A 21,383-nucleotide genomic window follows, 5' to 3' on the forward strand; every position below is an offset into this window, starting at 1 on the left:
TAACTCTTCAAAATTTTACTTTATCATTCATGAAAAAAATAAAAGTTACTAATATTTAATTAGGAAGGATAGAACATATTTTCTGATAAAGAACAACATAAAATAATGTCATAAGGGAAAGAACCTCCAGAACTGCCTTTTAAACATCTTTCTCTCAGAACTATTGTTTTTAAGTTAAAATTAAGGTGGGATGGGATGTTCACACTGAAAGAGAATGCCAGACAAAACTTGGGAAACAGCAGGAGTCTAAGTACCAGGATCTGCCCAAGAGCATAGATTTCCAAAAGTGGGCCTTTGCCAGTAAATTAGAATCATCTTCCTTCACAGACACAAACAGGAGCAGATCTATGTATGTCAATGGTATTACATTGATTTTACACCAGTGTAGGTGAGAGTAAGGCTCACAGAATTTAAGAGATCAGATCCATTCTTTCTCCAAATCAAATTTATTTTCTACTTGGCCTTTTTTGTCAATATTAAGTTTGATAAATTTGCAGGATGACGTTCTATATGTAGTGAACATTTAGAAACGATATTCTTTAATTTCTTTCTGTTATATTTGTGAACATGTTGTTTTCTAGATAAGTTGCTATTTTGCAGAAGTAACTTGATGCCTGCACAGCAGCCCCCACAGCAGATTCCCCTGTTCTCTGCTCTGATTGTCACTTATTTCCTGTGCTTATAAATGCATTGTCCATGATCAACCCATCTGTGAGCACAGTATGTCTGTTGGCCAATAACTGCAGGTAATACAAAGTCATCTGCTCTGACAATATATTTGATGACATACCATGAGCTACATCTTCATAGGGCAAAATCCTTCTCCCAATTACCTCCTTGCAACCCTGTGACCCCACCAAATGACAGTGTAAATGAGAGCAAACTTTGTCCTATGTTGTGGATGTAGAATGGTGAAAGCTTTAGTGGAGTCATAAAAGTTGTAGCACAAGGAGATAAGAGAATCTCCATGAGGAAGTTTAAGTACATGAAATTCATATGGATAAAGAGGAATTTGAAAAAAGTCCTCTATTTATTACTTACCTTCACACCCAGCAGTTACTTAGGAAACTGGCCATTCCAAATATTTCATTAATGGAAGAGCTGTAGATTTTATTCCTCATAGATTTACAGAGTAGGACTGTTTACTTTCAGGACTGTATAACTCTGCCTTGCTTCTTAACAATCGAATGCATTTACTAATGTATATATATGAGTCCTCAAGAACGAAGAGGAGCATATCATCAGTCCATCAGTTGTTAAACTTTAACATTCTAGCAGGTGTGTTTCCTGGGGAAGTGAAAGTAAACAATATTCTTCTTGAAAGCAGACAGAACATCTCATAAGCAGGCTGTAACAGAGTGGCAGGAATCTTTCTTTGCCCTGATAGCAGGATTTGGAGCCCTGCAGAGAGAGGCAGGTTAATTACTTATGATTTAACAGATGTGGCTCATTCCACTCCATGCTGAATATAAGGAAGGCATGAATAAATCTCTAGGGAGAAGAAAGTAGGGGTTGAGATGGACAGACTGACAGAGGAAGGTAGGGCCTGGGACAATGGATGGATGGATCAACTGACCATCCAAAAGGGAAAGGAATGCTAGAATACCAGGTCCGTAATACATTTTCTGTTCCCTATGTTAAGTATTAAGTATTAAGATGTGCACATGTGCAAAATTTAATGTGCCTAATTTATGCACACATTTGATATGTGAAAAACACAAGTCAAGTGCATAATTGGTCTCTTTTGCATGTAAATAACCTATCTGTATGTACATTTATAATATTTTCTAGTATAAACTAAAGATGAGATTATTGAAAATAATGGGAATTAGCAGCCTGAACTCCCTAGGTGGCTTTGAAAGTCTCACCGCTCAGGAACACACAATTTTGCATGCATACACTCTGTTAAAAATCTGGCTCTGGTTGCAAGGGTTCATATTCCTGGGGCCCAGTCATGCAAGGTGCTGAGCACTCGGTCTTTGAGACAGCAAGGCACTTAAATGCATGAGATGGAAAGAGCTCTCTGCACCTCCATAGGGGAAAAATGGGAAAAGTCATCCTCATTTACATGAATTCTGAAGTTCTTTACCCATAGTTCAGTATATTGTCTTTTGTTGCTTAAATTGGAATGTTCTGATTGTTTAAATAATAGATTTTTTCCCCTGTAATTGTATTCATGAAAAGGCACAGAGATTGTACAAGATAACCCCTGGAGTAAGAGGGTCACCCTGAATTTTACAGGTGGTAGACTTTGGCTTGGAAATGGGATTCAAGCTTAACATGGAGAGGGAAAAGGGCTTGGTCTTAGAGATCAGCAGCTCTACCCCAGGAGCAGGAACTCTGTCAAAGGGTCTTGTTTTGTTCAAGTAAAACGTAACCATGGTTTGACATAACCAAGGACTCCTGAGTGCTTGGGAGTGGGGAAAGAACCCCGGCCACCTAGGGAGGTGACCAGGCAGGTTTTATTTTCATTTTCCAGTACCAAGTAGGTCTATGGCTCTGAGTTGGGCTTCAGCTATAGTACTTATTTTAGGAAAGGATCATTAGATAGATGGACCCTGTCCCTTGTGCTCCCACTGGCAACCCGGTAGGAGGGTTACATTAATTTTTAGTATGTAATTAGTCCTGTTGACCTCTGTGAAACTAGTAATGACATGCTTGAAATTAACTTGGATCCAGAGTGCTCAGTACGTGGCAAAATCAAGAACTTGCTGAGTGGCTTGTTGCCTTACTACTTGATTCACACTTAAAGACTATATCCTGCTATTAGGTTTTACACTAAACTCCCAATTAATTTAGTGGGAGTTCCACACACTGAGCAGTAGCCCTGAGAGAGAGAGTTACTGACTGTGAGAACTGGTAGGAAATTCTCCAGTGGAACAGTTTTCTGTGGAAGACTGCTGATTAGTTGAAACTCAAATGTTTTGCAGAGATGGACTTTCCCTGAAATCGAACAAACAGAACCCAGACAGGCCTCTGATAGAGCAAGCAGATTTTTGTCTGAAACCTACCTGATTACCTGCTTGCTCATCCACCCAACTCCTGGGCAGCCTTCAGTTGAACCCTGCATGGAATCCCACCCCCACCACCCAAGAGTCTTAGATGGCAAGCCCTTTGGGGCAGGCACCATGATATGTTTTTCTGAGGTACATAGCAAGTAGTGTCCTTGAAAATAAATAGTCCATAATCCATTTTTTTCTAAAATTCTCTAATTCTGTTCATCTGCTTTTCCCCTTTAAACTGTTCCCTCTGCCTGAGAGATTCAAGTAGCTTCTTCAAATCTTACTCCTCGGTATAAAAATATGCTCATCCAATAAGGGAACAGAACTAATACTATATGACTTATATGATCAATTCAACTAACCAACATGCTCACATTTTAATTATCACAATGATTTTTTTCATAATCTGGCCATAAAGTAAAAGAATCATCAAGAACATGTTTTATAACAAATGCATTCAAAGTAATCCCAATCTGGTCACGAAGACATTCCACAAATGGAAAAAGTAGCTGAATTAACCAGGTAAATTTGTTATGATTTATTTCCTTAGCAGTAATCATAGACTTATTTTATAGCCTGCCACCATGCCTGCTGTAAGACATCCTCCACCCTCCCCATCCCCACATACCATTAGGGATAACAGCTTCTTCTGGCAATATAACCTGTTCGGTTATTTTCATACAACCAAAATCCAGAAACTAGTCACAAAGGCCCAGATCCTCAAAGGTATTTAGGCAACTAACTCTCATTGAAATGAATGTATGGGAGTTAGGCAGCTAAATATCTTTGAGGATGTGGGCCATAATGACTTTTGTTATTAAAAAAAAAAAATCTTTGGAAACAAAGTTGGAAAGGTAGCAACACTGGTACAGGCTAATCTGGGGCCCAAAATTGGGGAGGGAGCTAAAGTTCATATAAAGGACTGATTCCTGCAGTTCAATGCAGCAAAACTACCAGTGAATCATGATTTTTTATTTATTTATTTTTTAACTTGGGAAAGGATTGAAGGACTATGTCCCAAGTGTGAAGTTTTTGCTCATTCTCCTTGTCAATGCTGTTGTTAAGGCAATGAGCCTCATCAATAATTAAAGCCACAAAAATACTATTTTGTGTTGCTTATTTCCCACTTGAACAAAATGTTCTTTTATAAATTGCTATCAATCATCAGGTATTTGGAGACATTTTATAGGAAAAACGATTTTCTATTATATTTTGTGAAAAATAAATAGTAGGTTCCTATGTACATTTTACAGCAAGAGACCAAAACTATCAATGTAGTCATGGTTGTCCAGGAGCAAGTTCCAAAGTTTATTGAAAACATCTAGAACTGGTTAATTACCATATTTAAAAAGGTACTTATATGGTCACCATTACAATAGGCTTTGTCGACACAAAAATTAGGTTGACAAAGCTACGATGCTCTAAAATGTGAAATCCACACCCGGTGTAACATAGCTATGCTGACCTAATCCCACACGTAGATGCAGGTAGGGCAACAAAAGAATGCTACCATCAGTCAGGGAAATGGTGTCCCTACAGCAATGGAAAACCCACTTTTGTAGGCTGCATCTGCACAAGAGGATTATGTCAGCATAGCTATGGCACTGTAGTTATGTCACTATAGTCCGCTTAGTATAGTCATGGTCATAGTGTCTGACCACCTCACAAATTTTAATGTATTTATCCCCATAACACCCCTGTAAGAAAGGGCAGTGCTATTATCCCCATTTGAGAGAGGGTTGAGCAGTCAGGTTTCAGGAAAGGACGTAGCACCTGTGATCAAGTCTTGGCCTTGACCACTTTTATCAAAATAGATGTTTGTTGAAAACCATAAGATGGGAGCTGTCTTCCTGGATTTGACTACTGCTTATGACACAGTCTGGTACAGAGGCCTTCTGTGTAAACTCTCTTGAGTTGCCCTGTGTTGGGTAGTTGAAGTAGTAGAGCTCTTTCTCCAAAAGAGGTGGTTCAGAGTACACACGGGTGACCGTTTTGTTCCTGGAAGTGTCAGATTAACAGTCTTCCTCAAGATTCAGTTCTTTCACCAATACTGTTCAATGTGTACATCAACAACTTGCTAGCAAGACTCTCACACAAGTTTATCTTTGCTGATGACATCTGCTGCAACTGTCAAGCTCAGTCCTTCTCAGAAATCGGCGAGGTCCTCAATGATGTTATGAAGCTCATGGCAGACTACTGTAGTTGCTGGCACCTGTAGCTGAGCTTTTCCAATATGGTTTCTAACATATTTCATCTGCATAATGCAAACACAAGCCAAGAGTTAAATATTTTCTTAAATGGTCAATGCCGGCAACATGACCCAAACCTGGTTAACTTCGGTGTGACATTGGACAGGTCATTGACATTCTGCAACCACATGAAGAAAACAGCAGCCAAAGTTAGCACTTGGCCAGTTTTCTGAGGAAGTTGTTCCAGCTCAACCCAGGGTGCGAACGCCCGACGCTTAGAATATCAGCCCTTGCTCTCTGCTATTCAATAGCAGAGTAGTGTGCTCCTGTCCTGTCACTCGTTTCACATGAGAATGGTTAATGGAGAGTTTAATAAAACTATATATTGTTACCAGGATTTTACCTGCAAGTCTGTTGCCCTGGATGCCGATATTTAGTAACATACCACCACCCCATATTCGCCGTGATGGGGGCTACCTCATGATCCTGGCCAAGATCCATGAGAACAGCAACTTGCTCTGTACTCAAAACTTTTCAACCACCCACCAGTTCGCTTGTCTTCTAGATGCCCTTTATGGTCACTTAGGCCACCACAGGACACGACGGTGGAATCTTGTTGGCACAAAGGGTGGTCAGCAAGGACTGTCATTAATCACTCTCATCATGACCCAATCATCTGCCCACCAGGTTTTGACCTGCCAAGTCACCTGTGGTCATCTCTGAACCAGTTTCAAATAGGACAGGGCAATTGTGCAGCCAATCTCTTCAAATGGGGTTTCTCTAATGGTCTGCGATGTAGATGTGGTCAACTTCAGACTATGTCACATATCCTTGACAAATGCCTGCTGACTTACTTTGACAGTGGGCTACTGGCTCTTCACCTGTGTGATGAGGATGCTATCAAATGGCTGGGCAAACTGTACATACGCCGAGAGATGGGGAGGAATGGGACACAGAGAAGCTGAGGCCCAGAACCATGAAGAGAGTTAGATTTTTGCAATGCTGAGTTTGTGGCACCTAACTTTTAGACATTCAGAAAATGACAGAAGCAACACTGATCCCCAAAGCTGAATTAGGAATTGAATGGTGAGAGATAAGCACCTTAGAATGTGATCCACAGAAGTCAGCACAGTAGCCAGGGAGATGCTCAAGCTAGCCAATGGGAGAAGCCGATGAGGGGGATGCATTCTAAGCCCCATCCCTTTCTTAGAGATGGGCACCTCCTTGCAGTCTGGATGTAGATGCTTATCTCTGCTTACATATCCATGAACTGGAACCCACCACCTGGAGTCAAGCAGCTTAAGTGCTTAAGGCATTTCTTGTGGGAATGAGTAAGACACCTACTTCACTCCTCCTCAACAAAAGATTCTCAAATAAGTTGACAAGCTAATGAATATTCAAACTTCACAATTTCTTGTTGGCATAAAATATCTTCTATCTGATAATGAAATTCTGTCCATGTCCAGAAGATTTTTATCAAGTGCCCTGCTCCCACACCTCTGGTTAGTAGGAGCCTCCCAATTACAAAGAGTAAATCCAGGCCTGCTGAAGTACATTCACAATTTAATCTAAGCAAGCTTTCTCATCTAGCCATTTTTTGGCAGAGGGCTCCCAGGGAAGTTTCCTCTCATCAGAGGAAGGATGGTCTTGAGTAGGTAATTTAAGTTTTCTGGAAAGTAGTATTTTTTATTTTTGTTTTTTGTTTGTTTTTGTTTAAACCAGTTGTTATGGATTAGTCGTTCGGGTGCTATGAGAAAGATTTACCACTTTTCAAGGCATTTTAAACTCACTCAGAATCACTAACTACACCCCAGAAGATTGGGAATTTCTAATAACTTGTACTCATAAACAGAAACTTTATTTAAAAGGGATTAGGGTTAAGTGTAGTATCTCCCACCACAACTCTTAAAAAGAAATACCAAGTTAAGGCACTCTTCTTAACTATTCCATAGGTCCAACATAGCACATTTCTACTGATAGTGATAGACTCCCATATATAAGGAAATACACAACACTAATCTCCCTCACATCAGAATGCAACTCCTTGACAACTTCAGCAAGGATTCAATGCAACAAGCGTACAATCTGTTTGTGTGGGGAAGGATTAGGTGACCTGGATCTGCCTTTGGGGGATGCTTTGACTTCTCTGCTGTTAAGTTTTGAAAACAGCACTGGTTGAAATATATATGTTTTTCATGGCAAATTTCTATTTTTGGCAGAAATTTGACCACCAAAATATTTTGGCCAAAAACTGAAAGAAAAAGATTTTTATTTGAAAATACTGCCCCACTGCCTCATGGAAGTTGTATTTTGAGTGCCTCATTCTCTCCCTTGTCAGATTCTATCTCCCCTAATGCAGTTTTACTTCAGTGAGACTTAAAACACTTGCTTAAAGTTAAACCTCCTCCAGTAACACTAATACCTAGCTCTTATATAGTGCTTTTTATTAGAGCTGAAAGCACTCTACTGAAGAGGTAAGTATCATAATCAGGGCCTAACTCAGACAGCTGGTTTACTTCAAGTGTGAATAGGAAGTTTCTGTTAGGGTAAGATTAACAAAACATAAAATAAAGCTAGATGGATGTTGAATATTAAGAATTTCCCAAGTCATATGCTAATATGGCTAGGATTTTTCAAAACAGCAGATGGATAGCAAGGGATAAGCCAACTCTCCACAACAACACAGTGAAGCACCAAGCAAGGAAACCATATCCATGCGTGCTGATAAAATGGCCTGACATTTTTAAAAACCCATCCCAGGAACTTGCCCTAATTCACCTTCTCCCTGGTGTCATTCTTCCCCCAACCCTGTACTCCTGCTCACTCCATTCATCTACCACTATCATCTATCACAGTCCACATACCACTGATGGATCAAGAGATCTCTTCTCTAGAGCTCTTGCTATCTACAGAAGTTTTTCTGAATCTCTCCATCTCACCCACTCTCCATCACTTTTCAAATCCCATATGAAAAAATCCCTCTTTTCTTACCCCTCCCCCAAATGCCTCCTAAAACCTCTCTCCTTCTGTGTTTGTTATTTAACTCTTTAATTACATTGTTATTTCTGTAAGTATTCTGGGTCACAGAATGCATGAAAGACACAATACAAAATACAGTTCCATTCTATGACACAAAACCTTGAATCTTGAAGAAATAAATGACACGTATAAGTCAAGACAGACAGCAGTCCAGGCGACACCCGGAGAAGCTGAAACCACAGTCCTAACAATCTACCTTAGAGAATTACCATGGAACAAAATAGATTTTTGAAGGGGAGGAAAGGGCTGGGCTCTTTAGCTTGCTATCTGGTTATCCTAACAAATGTAAAATATTGACTCAATTGCCAAGTTTATGATCTAAGCTCAGTCCACATGTTTCTAATAATACCTAGCTCCTTACTGGTCTTGACAGGGGGCATGGATCAGCATTCACGTCACAATCCCCACCAATACCCGGCCCAGGCCAGGGAAGCTAATGATCCAACCAGTGGACCAAATTCAGTGGTGAATCCTGGTCATGTGCCCCCTGAGGCACATTGCACATATGCTAAGAAGAGTGGACTTGACATAAAATAAAACCCTTGCTGCAGTGGAATCAGATACTATAAAGCAGGGTGATGAAAACTGACAAGCACGGAGCCCAAATACTTTTAGTAACAGTGTTAAGAGTCAAAGCAAATTAAGGGATTGGATGCTTCCGGTTGAGGGTGGTGTGCAGGAAATCTTGGCAACTGGGTGGTTGGGTAAGAGCAATATTTCTCAAGCTTTTCCATGCCACAAACCCTAGGATTCCCCTTCCCACTTGACAATATGGAAAAGGCAGGGTGGTTGTGATCCCCTGACATCTCTTCTTGACCCATCTCTCCCTCCCCATACCCTTGATCATAAAGACCCCCAAGCTGAGAACCCCTGAAACAGAGGTTCTCGTCACTGAGGAAGATGTGTCTATAAAAGAGGGTTTAGCAGCTGTGAAAGAGGGTTTAGCAGCTGTGAGGGGAGCCTGCATGTTTGTCCACTAAGTGGCATATGTAGAGGCCAAAAAGTTTCAGCAGCTGGAGATGTGGATTCAGGGCACTTTTCACAAATAAATGAGGTCAGGAGTCAGGGTTCCCAGATCCATCCTCTAGATCATTCTGCCACTACTACATGTTTGGAGTCTTACTGAAGTTGCTTTATTGAAAACTATAGCTCAAATTACTTCCAAAGTACAATGCAGTGCTTATGTACCAGAGATAACTCACTTTTTTCCCCTTTCGGTAATGATGTATTCCAGTAACTTTTAATAATCAAGAGCCTATTTTTCCCCCAACTGTAATAAATAGTTTCACCTTCAATATGATGATTTTATGCTTCAGGGTGCAAGCGCATAAGTGTAATTGTAACACCTAACTGGCTACACTGCTATCAAAATTAGGTCTATCTTTGAAGCATTACACTTCCCAAAATAGATTCACTCGAAGTGGTAGTTAATTTCATGAACCTATCCTATGGGAGCATTGAAGAATGGTACAGCTTTCTCACAGAAAAAGCTTCATGAGCATATCTGAGCTGCTTAGATACACTTTTTATTCAATCACTGAAGATTAATAAGTAAATTTCAGACAGTAAATAGTTTCTTTTGCATTATCTTTTACTGAATATATGGTTCATGTAATGCCAAAGATCTATATTCTCTTTCACTGAATTTATCTTTTTGACTTCAGCAATCGCAGAAGCAGTTAATCAAAACAAGTTAAACTTGGACACCAGGGAATAATTTGGGGATAAGAATGAAAGAGTAAGCATTGTATTAAAAACAAACAAACTTGAGTTAGTACACTTATTTGTCTGTTTGTGGAAATTAATGGGACTTTGCTTAATAATAACTAAGGTATCAGGCATAAAATTTTATTCTGCTGTATGTATGTCAATTATATTTACTAAAAAGAAAGGGAGTACTTGTGGCACCTTAGAGACTAACCAATTTATTTGAGCATGAGCTTTCGTGAGCTACAGCTCACTTCATCGGATGCATATCATGGAAACTGCAGCAGACTTTATATACACACAGAGAATATGAAACAATACCTCCTCCCACCCCACTGTCCTGCTGGTAATAGCTTATCTAAAGTGATCATCAAGTTGGGCCATATCCAGCTGTAGCTCACGAAAGCTCATGTTCAAATAAATTGGTTAGTCTCTAAGGTGCCACAAGTACTCCTTTTCTTTTTGCGAATACAGACTAACGCGGCTGTTACTCTGAAACCTGTAATTATATTTACTGATATCTTAACAAGTAGTTGGGGCGTCTTGAATGTATTTGGTATTTGCTTTTTTAAAAAACCTTAAACCACTTAAACTTGATCCAGAGTCCTTTTAGTCTTTAGGAATGAAAATCCCACAGTAGGTTCCAAGTACTCTTCTTCACAGGTGAATTCAGAAAGCATACATGGATCTGAGCCCGGTGCTGGCAAGGGGGTCCATGAATCCCCCAGGGCCCTAATCCTGCAAGCTTCTCCACCCATGCAGACCTCTGTGACAAGGTGGAGTCCTGTTGTATTCATTGTGGTATTGTCTGGTCAAAGAGGCTCAACTGCATGGAGCAATGTGCAGTGTCCAGGCCCAGTTTGGATGTATGGCAGCCCCTGGAGTTACCATGGTAACTGGGGAGCATCACTGGTAAGAAAGGGAGCCAGAGCTGCCATTAGGGTGACCAGATAGCAAATGTGACAAATCGGGATGGGGTTGAGAGGTAATAGGTGCCTATATAAGAAAAATCCCCAAATATTGGGACTGTCCCTATAGAAATCAGGACATCTGGTCACCCTAGCTGCCATGCATATGTTTGTAAGGGAGTGGCCCTTTGCTATGCAACCCGAATTGTCTTCTAGGATTGATAGATTGAAGTCCTGAGTTAAGCCTTGTTATAGAGGTAGGAGCAAAATGAAGACAGACTAGCTACTGCTGCTCTGATTAAAGAGAAAAGGAGTACTTGTGGCACCTTAGAGACTAACCAATTTATTTGAGCATAAGCACTCGCAGGCTGCATGTGGGAAGGTTTATGCGGCCCGTGCCCTTTGGCCACCCCAAAACCCCAGGGGGTCAAACTAGGATTGGGTCTTTTCCCCAACAAGCTGGCCAAACACAGCCACTTGGTTATAGGACTGTTTAACTTTCTTAACAGCTTTCACTATTTATGCTCAAATAAATTGATTAGTCTCTAAGGTGCCACAAGTACTCCTTTTCTTTTTGCGAATACAGAGTAACATGGCTGCTATTCTGAAACCTGATTAAAGAGAATGTTTCATAAAAGGGTTAGAAGCAAACAGTGCTGCAGCTATTGCTTGCAAGAGTAATCAGGGATTTATCAAAACTCTTAGCTTTAATGCACAAAGAGAAGGAGAAAATAAAGACATAGGCCTGGATCCACAAAAGGGATTGAGGCATTGCACCTAGAAAAATCACAGGAGCAACACCCTGATCCACAAAGCCTGAATTAGACGTAGTCCCCCTATACAATGAATGGGTAGAAAAAGGTGCCTTAAAATGCGATCTATAAAGCCAGCCACCTGGAGCTACTTAAACTAGAAGCCAATGGGAGATGCTGACAAGAGTCATGTGTACTAAGCTGAGTTTGGTGCCTAAGCCCAGGCTGCAGGGAGGCACCTATCTCTGCTTGTGGGGAAGACAGGCATTCAGCCATCTAAGACATGTACAAGGCCTGTATAACGCCACACAAAACAGCCAAGGGTCAGGGGAAAGGAAGAGACCAAGCCTTCAGCCTAGTGGTTGGGGCACTCATCTGGGCTTTGGCAGACCTCTGATTCAAGTCCGCTGTCTTCTGATGAGGAGAAGGGATTTGAACAGGGAACTGCCACCTCTCAGGTGTGCGCCTTGTGGTTATGGAATGTTCTGATGTGGGGTTCTGACTGAAGTTGTTCCACTATAATTAAATAATAATTAGGCCAAAGAGAGTGTAAACAACTCTACACTAGTGGTCAAGGCACTCAAGTGGCAGATTCCTGTTCAAATCCCTTCTCTCCTGGAGGGGGGAGGGGGAGAGGAAGGGGAAGGTGGGACTTGAAGTGGGGGGGTCTCACACATCCTGGGTGAGTTCCTTATCTCCTAGGCTAAAGGTGATAAGGGGACTCTTCCTCCCCCACGATGGCTGTCCTGTGTGGAGTTAGGGGCCCTCTGAGTACACCTCCCACATTGAGCCCCATACATGATCTAGGTAGTCAAGAACCCATCTTCCCCCGGTTCATGAACCAGTCTGGAGCTTAGTTGGGAGATAAGAATCTGTATGTCCAGATGAAGAAACATAGGCACCAAGGGAACTTTTACTGCAAAAAACTTAGGAACTGAGCAAGTTTAAGTGCCTACAGGAATAAGTGGCAGCCAGGCAGAAGTTTTGTGGATCACAGTGGTACCTAAAAGTGGGACGTCAGTGCTTAAGTACCTTTGGGGATGCTACCCATTGTGATTAGCTGAGAAGTATTGGGATGAACATGCTGGTGGGTCTAGGGAGAAGAAAAGAAGAAATCTAGAGACATCTCTGATAGCCTGAAGAAGTGATCTGTTCAAATAACCAGATTCAAGAACTCAAAGGGTTCAAAACAACTACCATCAAAGTCTCCTTGAGGGAAGGAAAGTGCAGAGTGATAGCTAGGAAGGAACAGACCAGAGAATGGGCAGGTAAAGATTTGTTGGTGTGAATAAATGGAGCAATTGTCTTGTCAAGCTTGAACGAAATAGAAGTATTGCAAATGTTAGGCCTCAAACTTCCGTATACTTTAAAATGTAAGCCTTGCAAAAACAAAGCTTAAGCTTGTGGCTTATGATCGGGAAGCGCTGCAACCAGATCACAATTTATGCTGACTCCTATGTACTTATCAACCCCAAATTACTCACGTTCAAGATCTAATTGGCTACTGAAAATAAATAGACCTCAATTATACGAGCAACTAACAATTGGACATAAAAATTAAATAGGCATCAATTATACAGCTAGGGCAACCACATAAACAATATGGCCCACCCTGATTGGTTGGTCTGTTCTAAAACATGGCCATCAGATCAAATAAAAAGAACGGGACTGTGTGTGTGTGTGTTTTCGGTACCCACACCCCCTGAACTGAAGGGACGTGCACTTCTCGACTGTCTGTACCTGGCCAGTGTGGAAAGCGGATGACTGAAGCGTAACGTATTTTCAAACAAATGCAGGGTAAGTCTATGGAGTAAAAGAAGTCTGGTCGCTCGAGCCGAATTGATCATAGTTGTATTGATACTGTAGCATAAAATCAATAGTAGGTGGCTGATGCATAATAGCTTTACTTGTATTTGTGCTTGTCTTTTAAGTAGTCCGAGTGGATGCATGTAGCGCTGTCGTTCATCAGCTTTATGTGCCTTTGAAATAGTTTGTCACCAGGAATATAGAGCTGGAACTCGCAAATGATCCACAATATTACATGTACTTGCATTTTTCTTCAATATAATCTGCCTTTTGTATTAATTCTTATTCAGTGCTGGTCTTTGGTATTCCTTTTTCTGTTTTGTTTATGCTGTTATTATAGTCAAAAATCATTAAAAGCCTTTCTTGAGGAATAGTTAGTAGTTCTTACTTATTTTATACGGACACCACTTAACCTCATTACATCCGTGTTGGGAAGTAGCGAACACCCCGGGGTGAAACAGGGCCCTGAGACGTGCCTCCTTCTTCCATTATCTCTGCAGTTTGTTTGTTTTTTCCTTTTCTCTCCAATAGGACCTGGGCAGGAAAAACCCTGATGTTGGAAGGGCAAGAGAGAAGAACATAATCAAGTCTCACTCATTAAAATAAAAAGAAAAGGAGTACTTGTGGCACCTTAGAGACTAACCAATTTATTTGAGCATAAACTTTCGTGAGCTACAGCAGCTTATGCTCAAATAAATTGGTTAGTCTCTAAGGTGCCACAAGTACTCTTTTTCTTTTTGCGAATACAGACTAACACGGCTGTTACTCTGAAACCTGTCATTAAAATAAGTCATAGTATTTCCCTCAGTAGCAATCTGCTAACAGACTCCATGCAGCAAAAGGTGAAGGTGTCCAGATGACAGCCAAACCACTGAAAAGCATGTAATAAAATAAATGGATATAAATATTTCTAATATATACAAAGCCTGTGTACATTTGTGTAAATAGCCAAATAATGTCAAATACAAATTTGTCCTGCATAAATCCCACTCAATTATATTTTTTACCTTTAGTATCTACGTGATGGATTGCTTCTGACTCTGTGCCCCTGCTCACGAAGAGGTACACTCCTACTTAGGGAAAACATCTAAATACTTCACAGTCCAAGTCTAACACTGATCCCAATCACCAGTTAGCTCACAACATGCAGGTCTTTCTACTTCAACCCTCTGTTTATTAACTCACTATGTTCAGGAATGCAAGCACTAATTAATGCATTTGAAACACCAGGTGCAAACCCTAATTCCCAACTGTGGTTAATTATCCACCTGCATTCATTCAAGGGCCTGTCTACAAATTAAAGTGAACCAACTCATTCTGAAATAGATTATGATAGAAAGGAATAGATTCAGTAGAGCAGACTTTAAAAAAAAAACACAAACAAATTATTGAATGACTTGTGGGCGGAAGAGCTAGAAGTAAGGACGAATTACTAAGGAAAGAGCTAAACTTTCTTTGAGGGAAAAAATAGTAGATATGGTAAAAGAAATCTGAGACTTAGTTTGACTAGGAGGAAGGGATCTGGAGGTCAAAGCATTTTGCACTAGTTGCCTGAATGATCATGAAAGTTACTTAAGAAGAAAAATGGGAAGCATACCCCAAACTTAAGTACATAAACCAACTGCAACATTTCTGGATTTAGGATGATTTGCAATTAATCGAAATTAGACAAATTTAGAACTTGTAGATGTCTCAAGACTCTGTCCTGTGAGGTATTTCATTTGCCGTTTAAGAGCATTGCTTCTTGTGCTCTACATAGTTTCTGCATTAGGTGCTTCATATGAAGGGTATCAACCTGCGCTCATGCCTCTGTGACTTCAGTGGGTGTCTGAACACATACAACAATTTGTAAGATTGGGAAATAGAAGGCAAATTGTTTTGGTTTCTGCTTTGCATATGTTCATAATCTGGTACTGAAAGCTGGTGGTGTGGTCTGCTAGTTCAGCGGTGGGGGAAAAATAAGTCTTGTGGAGGGTGGTCCTGCACCATTGACATCAAGGGCAGCAGGATTAGTTCTTTAGCACATTTTCCTCCTCTAAGTTCTATCTGTTCTTAAGGTTTCAAGTGCAGTAGTTGCAACAAGAGAATCAAAAGTGTGAACTGAAAACAGACTGCAGTCTCATGACAACTGAGTGTGGGGTTCTCCTTTCTCAAAGGTCTTCACTACTTCAAACTCTGAAGTAGATTCATTGACAGAGACCAAGAGGTCACTGGGGGCCAAACCTAGTGCAGAGGGACCAGGCAGATTATCTTGATCTCATATGGATCCCTTGGAATCTGTCAGGTTCTGTGTCCTCTTCTGTGAGGCTGTGGGACAGGCTCAGTGCCTTGACTCTCTCTTGCGGGGGAGGAAGAGATTTTCATAAGTCTTTTTCCTCTGAGATCGCTTCTGAAGGTTTCTCCACAGGAAAGGACAATCTGTTTTATGGTTTTCAATATTCCCACTGATCACTTGATTGAACTTTCAATCCTTACCACAGCTCTGAATGATTATTCTGCCCTGAACACCAGTATGAGCCCTGAGCAGGAAAGCAAATAAGTCTTTGTTCCTCATCAAAACTAGTGAGCAAAAGCACAGGATAATTAAACCCAATAACAATGCAACTCCAAGATCATGAATATTGAAGTGTCTCACCAAAAATCCTGTTTAATTTTTAGTATTAAAGCAAATATCACTGTAAAATAAAGATCATGGATTTAACACTAGGCACTGACTGCCTAATTGCTGTAGAGAACCCTGATTTATTAATAGAAAGTCAATTTTAAATCTACACAAACTGTGAAATGTATCTAGATTCAGGTTAGTTTTAAAAAAACCCTTCCTGAGACAATATTGAGTGAAATAGCTAAACATTGAAAACCTCTTGTCTGTGGCTATGGCTGCTCTTGATTTGAAGATGAAATACCACGTTACTAGCTGTCTTGTGGGCACCTTCTTCAAGAAGATAAAGAACTGCTTAATTTACAACAAAATCTGTTGTACATACTGAGAATGAGGGGCGATCAACAGGTTATCTCAAGTGCTTATATACGAATGCACAAAGCCTTGGAAACAAGCAGGGAGAACTGGAGGTCCTGGTGATGTCAAGGAATTATGACGTGATTGGAATAACAGAGACTTGGTGGGATAACTCACATGACTGGAGTTCTGTCATGGATGGTTATAAACTGTTCAGGAAGGACAGGCAGAGCAGAAAAGGTGGGGGAGTAGCACTGTATGTAAGGGAGCAGTATGACTGCTCAGAGCTCCGGTACGAAACTGCAGAAAAACCTGAGTGTCTCTGGATTAAGTTTAGAAGTGTGAGCAACAAGAGTGATGTAGTGGTGGGAGTCTGCTATAGACCACCGGACCAGGGGGATGAGGTAGATGAGGCTTTCTTCCGGCAGCTCACGGAAGCTACTGGATCGCATGCCCTGATTCTCATGGGTGACTTTAATTTTCCTGATATCTGCTGGGAGAGCAATACAGCGGTGCATAGACAATCCAGGAAGTTTTTGGAAAGCGTAGGGGACAATTTCCTGGTGCAAGTGCTAGAGGAGCCAACTAGGGGGGGAGCTTTTCTTGACCTGCTGCTCACAAACGAGGAAGAATTAGTGGGGGAAGCAAAAGTGGATGGGAATCTGGGAGGCAGTGACCATGAGTTGGTTGAGTTCAGGATCCTGACACAGGGAAGAAAGGTAAGCAGCAGGATACAGACCCTGGACTTCAGGAAAGCAGACTTCAACTCCCTCAGGGAACGGATGGGAAGGATCCCCTGGGGGACTAACATGAAGGGGAAAGGAGTCCAGGAGAGCTGGCTGTATTTCAAGGAATCCCTGTTGAGGTTACAGGGACAAACCATCCCGATGTGTCGAAAGAATAGTAAATATGGCAGGCGACCAGCTTGGCTTAATGGTGAAATCCTAGCGGATCTTAAACATAAAAAAGAAGCTTACAAGAAGTGGAAGGTTGGACATATGACCAGGGAAGAGTATAAAAATATTGCTCTGGCTTGTAGGAATGAAATCAGGAGGGCCAAATCGCACCTGGAGCTGCAGCTAGCAAGAGGTGTCAAGAGTAACAAGAAGGGTTTCTTCAGGTATGTTGGCAACAAGAAGAAAGCCAAAGAAAGTGTGGGCCCCTTAATGAATGAGGGAGGCAACCTAGTGACAGAGGATGTGGAAAAAGCTAATGTACTCAATGCTTTTTTTGCCTCTGTCTTCACTAACAAGGTCAGCTCCCAGACTGCTGTGCTGGGCATCACAACATGGGGAATAGATGGCCAGCCCTCTGTGGAGAAAGAGGTGGTTAGAGACTATTTAGAAAAGGAATTGGCGGCTGTGATTGCAGAGCCATTGGCCGTTATCTTTGAAAACTCGTGACGTACGGGGGAAGTCCCAGATGACTGGAAAAAGGCTAATGTAGTGCCAATCTTTAAAAAAGGGAAGAAGGAGGATCCTGGGAACTACAGGCTAGTCAGCCTCACCTCAGTCCCCGGAAAAATCATGGAATAGGTCCTCAAAGAATCAATCCTGAAGCACTTACATGAGAGGAAAGTGACCAGGAACAGTCAGCATGGATTCACCAAGGGAAGGTCATGCCTGACTAATCTAATCGCTTTCTATGATGAGATTACTGGTTCTGTGGATGAAGGGAAAGCAGTGGATGTATTGTTTCTTGACTTTAACAAAGCTTTTGACACGGTCTCCCACAGTATTCTTGTCAGCAAGTTAAAGAAGTATGGCTGGATGAATGCACTATAAGGTGGGTAGAAAGTTGGCTAGATTGTCGGGCTCAACAGGTAGTGATCAATGGCTCCATGTCTAGTTGGCAGCCGGTGTCAAGTGGAGTGCCCCAGGGGTTGGTCCTGGGGCCGGTTTTGTTCAATATCTTCATAAATGATCTGGAGGATGGTGTGGATTGCACTCTCAGCAAATTTGCGGGTGATACTAAACTGGGAGGAGTGGTAGATACGCTGGAGGGCAGGGATAGGATACAGAGGGACGTAGACAAATTGGAGGATTGGGCCAAAAGAAATCTGATGAGGTTCAATAAGGATAAGTGCAGGGTCCTGCACTTAGGACGGAAGAACCCAATGCACAGCTACAGACTAGGGACCGAACGGCTAGGCAGCAGTTCTGCGGAAAAGGACCTAGGGGTGACAGTGGACGAGAAGCTGGATATGAGTCAGCAGTGTGCCCTTGTTGCCAAGAAGGCCAATGGCATTTTGGGATGTATAAGTAGGGGCATAGCGAGCAGATCGAGGACGTGATCGTCCCCCTCTATTCGACATTGGTGAGGCCTCATCTGGAGTACGGTGTCCAGTTTTGGGCCCCACACTACAAGAAGGATGTGGATAAATTGGAAAGAGTCCAGCGAAGGGCAACAAAAATGATTAGGGGTCTGGAACACATGACTTATGAGGAGAGGCTGAGGGAACTGGGATTGTTTAGTCTGCAGAAGAGAAGAATGAGGGGGGATTTGATAGCTGCTTTCAACTACCTGAGAGGTGGTTCCAGAGAGGATGGTTCTAGACTATTCTCGGTGGTAGAAGAGGACAGGACAAGGAGTAATGGTCTCAAGTTGCAGTGGGGGAGGTTTAGGTTGGATATTAGGAAAAACTTTTTCACTAAGAGGGTGGTGAAACACTGGAATGCGTTACCTAGGGAGGTGGTAGAATCTCCTTTCTTAGAAGTTTTTAAGGTCAGGCTTGACAAAGCCCTGGCTGGGATGATTTAATTGGGGATTGGTCCTGCTTTGAGCAGGGGGTTGGACTAGATGACCTCCTGAGGTCCCTTCCAACCCTGATATTCTATGATTCTATGTTTCTATGATCTGTGTTTATGTGCCTTTTTTTTATTATTATTCAGCTCAGATCACCCTGTAGAAATACACTTAACTTTGATCCTTTTCTCTGATTCACACTTCTCTGGTCTTCTTAAACAAGTTATTGGAGTGTAAAGAGACTTCCCCTCAAAGCTGTAGTGCAGGGGTCGGCAACCTTTTAGAAATGATGTGCCAAGTCTTCATTTATTCACTTTAATTTAAGGTTTCGCATGCCAATAATACATTTTAACGTTTTTTAGAAGGTCTCTCGCTATAAGTCTATATATTATATAACTGAACTATTGTATGTAAACAAGGTTTTCAAAATGTTTAAGAAGCTTCATTTAAAATTAAATTAAAATGCTGATCTTACACCGCCGGCCTGCTTAGCCCACTGCTGGCCTTGGGTTCCATTCACCTAGGCCAGCAGCGCACTGAGCGGGGCCTGCGGCCGGGACCCCGGTGGGCAAGGGGCCGGCAGCCAGAACTCCAGACTGGCAGTGGGCTGAGCAGGGCCGGCGGCCGGGACCCCAGACTGGCTATGGGCTGAGCAGCTCAGCCCGCTGCCGCTCAGCCCGCTGTTGGTCCGGGGGTCCGTCCGCCGGCTCCTGCCAGCCAGGGTCCTGGCTGCCGGCCCCGCTCAGCCCCACTGCCGGTCTGGGGTCCTGGCCCTGTCCACATAGAGTGGGTACTTACCTTCTCCCTGGTTCTAGCCATTCTCTTCCTCTCTCTGCACTGAGATGAGGGTGGGAGTGTGCTGAGTACAGGGCTGGGGGTGAAGGAGCAGGCTGAGGGTTGGGGTGCAGGGTCTGGCCAGGAGCTAGAATGAGGGAGGGGGCTCAGGGTTGGTGCAGGAGGTTTGGGTGTGGCGCAATTACCTGGGCAGCTCCCATTTGGTGCGAGAGGTGCAGGTAGAAATGTGGGGGGGGGGGGGTGCAGGAGCTCCCATTTGCTGCGCAGGGTGGGGATGGGGATGTGGGGGGTGCAAGAGTCAGGGCATGGGGTGTGGGGGGGCTGGGTATTTGTGGGGGGTGCCGGAGTCAGGGCTGGGGTTGTGGGGGGTGCAGGGGTCAGGGCAGAGGGCTGGAGGGTATGGGGGGTTCAGGGGTGAGGGCAGAGGGCTGGGGGTGTGTGAGGGGGGTTCAGGGGTCAGGGCAGAGGGCTGGGGGTGTGGGCTTGGGTCGTGGGGGTGCTCCCAGCCCCCTGCCGTGAGCGGCTCACGGCAGGAGGCTGGAGGGGATATGCCGATTCCACCCCCTTCCCCAAGGTCCCTGGAGCAGAGAGCGTGAACATGCTGCGGCTCCGCTTTTCCCTCTCCCCCTCTGTAGCAAGGGCCGTCAGCTGATCAGAGAAGGAGGGGCAGGAACCCAGCACGCTGAGGGAAGAGGCGGGGGGAGGGGGAAGCTTGCCTGCCCTGCAAGGAGAGAGCGGTGGGCGGGGGGCGGAGAAGAGCGGGCCGGGCCGGGCAGGATTTTTAGTGGCACGCTGCTGTTCCCGGCAGACAGCAGCCTGCCATTAAAATTGGCTTGTGTGCTGTCTTTGGCACACACGCCATAGGTTGCCGACCCCTGCTGCAGTGTCTTATTTTCACCATTTTCCATTGATACTTACCTCTTATTTTTTCTAATAGCGATGAAGTGAGCTGTAGGTCACGAAAGCTTATGCTCAAATAAATTTGTTAGTCTCTATGGTGCCACAAGTCCTCCTTTTCTTTTCAATGTTACTGGCTATCCGTTTTCACAAGTTACTGTGTGATGTAGGAAAATAAGATTTAAAATATCTCAGTACACTTACTCATCCCATCTATCTATCTATCTATCTATCTATCTATCTATCTATCTATCTATCTATCTCTATACATCTATACATAAGATATACATTTTTTTTCTGTAAAGAGAACCAGGGAAGCATAGAAGCAAAACCAAACTCTTCCCAGAGTTCTTTGCATTGTGGCTTTAAGGATAGATATGCAGTCTGATCTTTAACTTTTGGACTATACAATCTCTGGGATGGGGATTGTCTATATTTTGTGTATTGGACAGCATATTACCAGAGCTTAACAAATATTGAGTAATAATATTGAACAGACCTTAGTGTCAGTTTTCACACCTACTTTCTGATATAGCACGTTTCTGTTGTAATAAATAATAATCATTCAGTATATATGCAGCAGT

At 42.7% G+C, this 21,383-nt stretch overlaps 1 long non-coding RNA gene across 1 annotated transcript; it reads right to left on the reverse strand.

Moving 5' to 3' along the window:
* Positions 1–3,516: 3,516 nt before the first annotated feature.
* LOC125640484 (uncharacterized) lies at positions 3,517–20,532 on the reverse strand. Its single transcript, XR_007357792.2, has 3 exons — positions 19,906–20,532; positions 13,338–13,953; positions 3,517–5,256 (listed from the first exon to the last, which is right to left on the reverse strand). It is a non-coding gene; the product is annotated as an uncharacterized LOC125640484 (long non-coding RNA).
* Between the last annotated feature and the right edge of the window lie 851 nt (positions 20,533–21,383).

Source organism: Caretta caretta, chromosome 7, assembly GCF_965140235.1.
Source record: "Caretta caretta isolate rCarCar2 chromosome 7, rCarCar1.hap1, whole genome shotgun sequence".
NCBI lineage: Eukaryota > Metazoa > Chordata > Testudines > Cheloniidae > Caretta > Caretta caretta.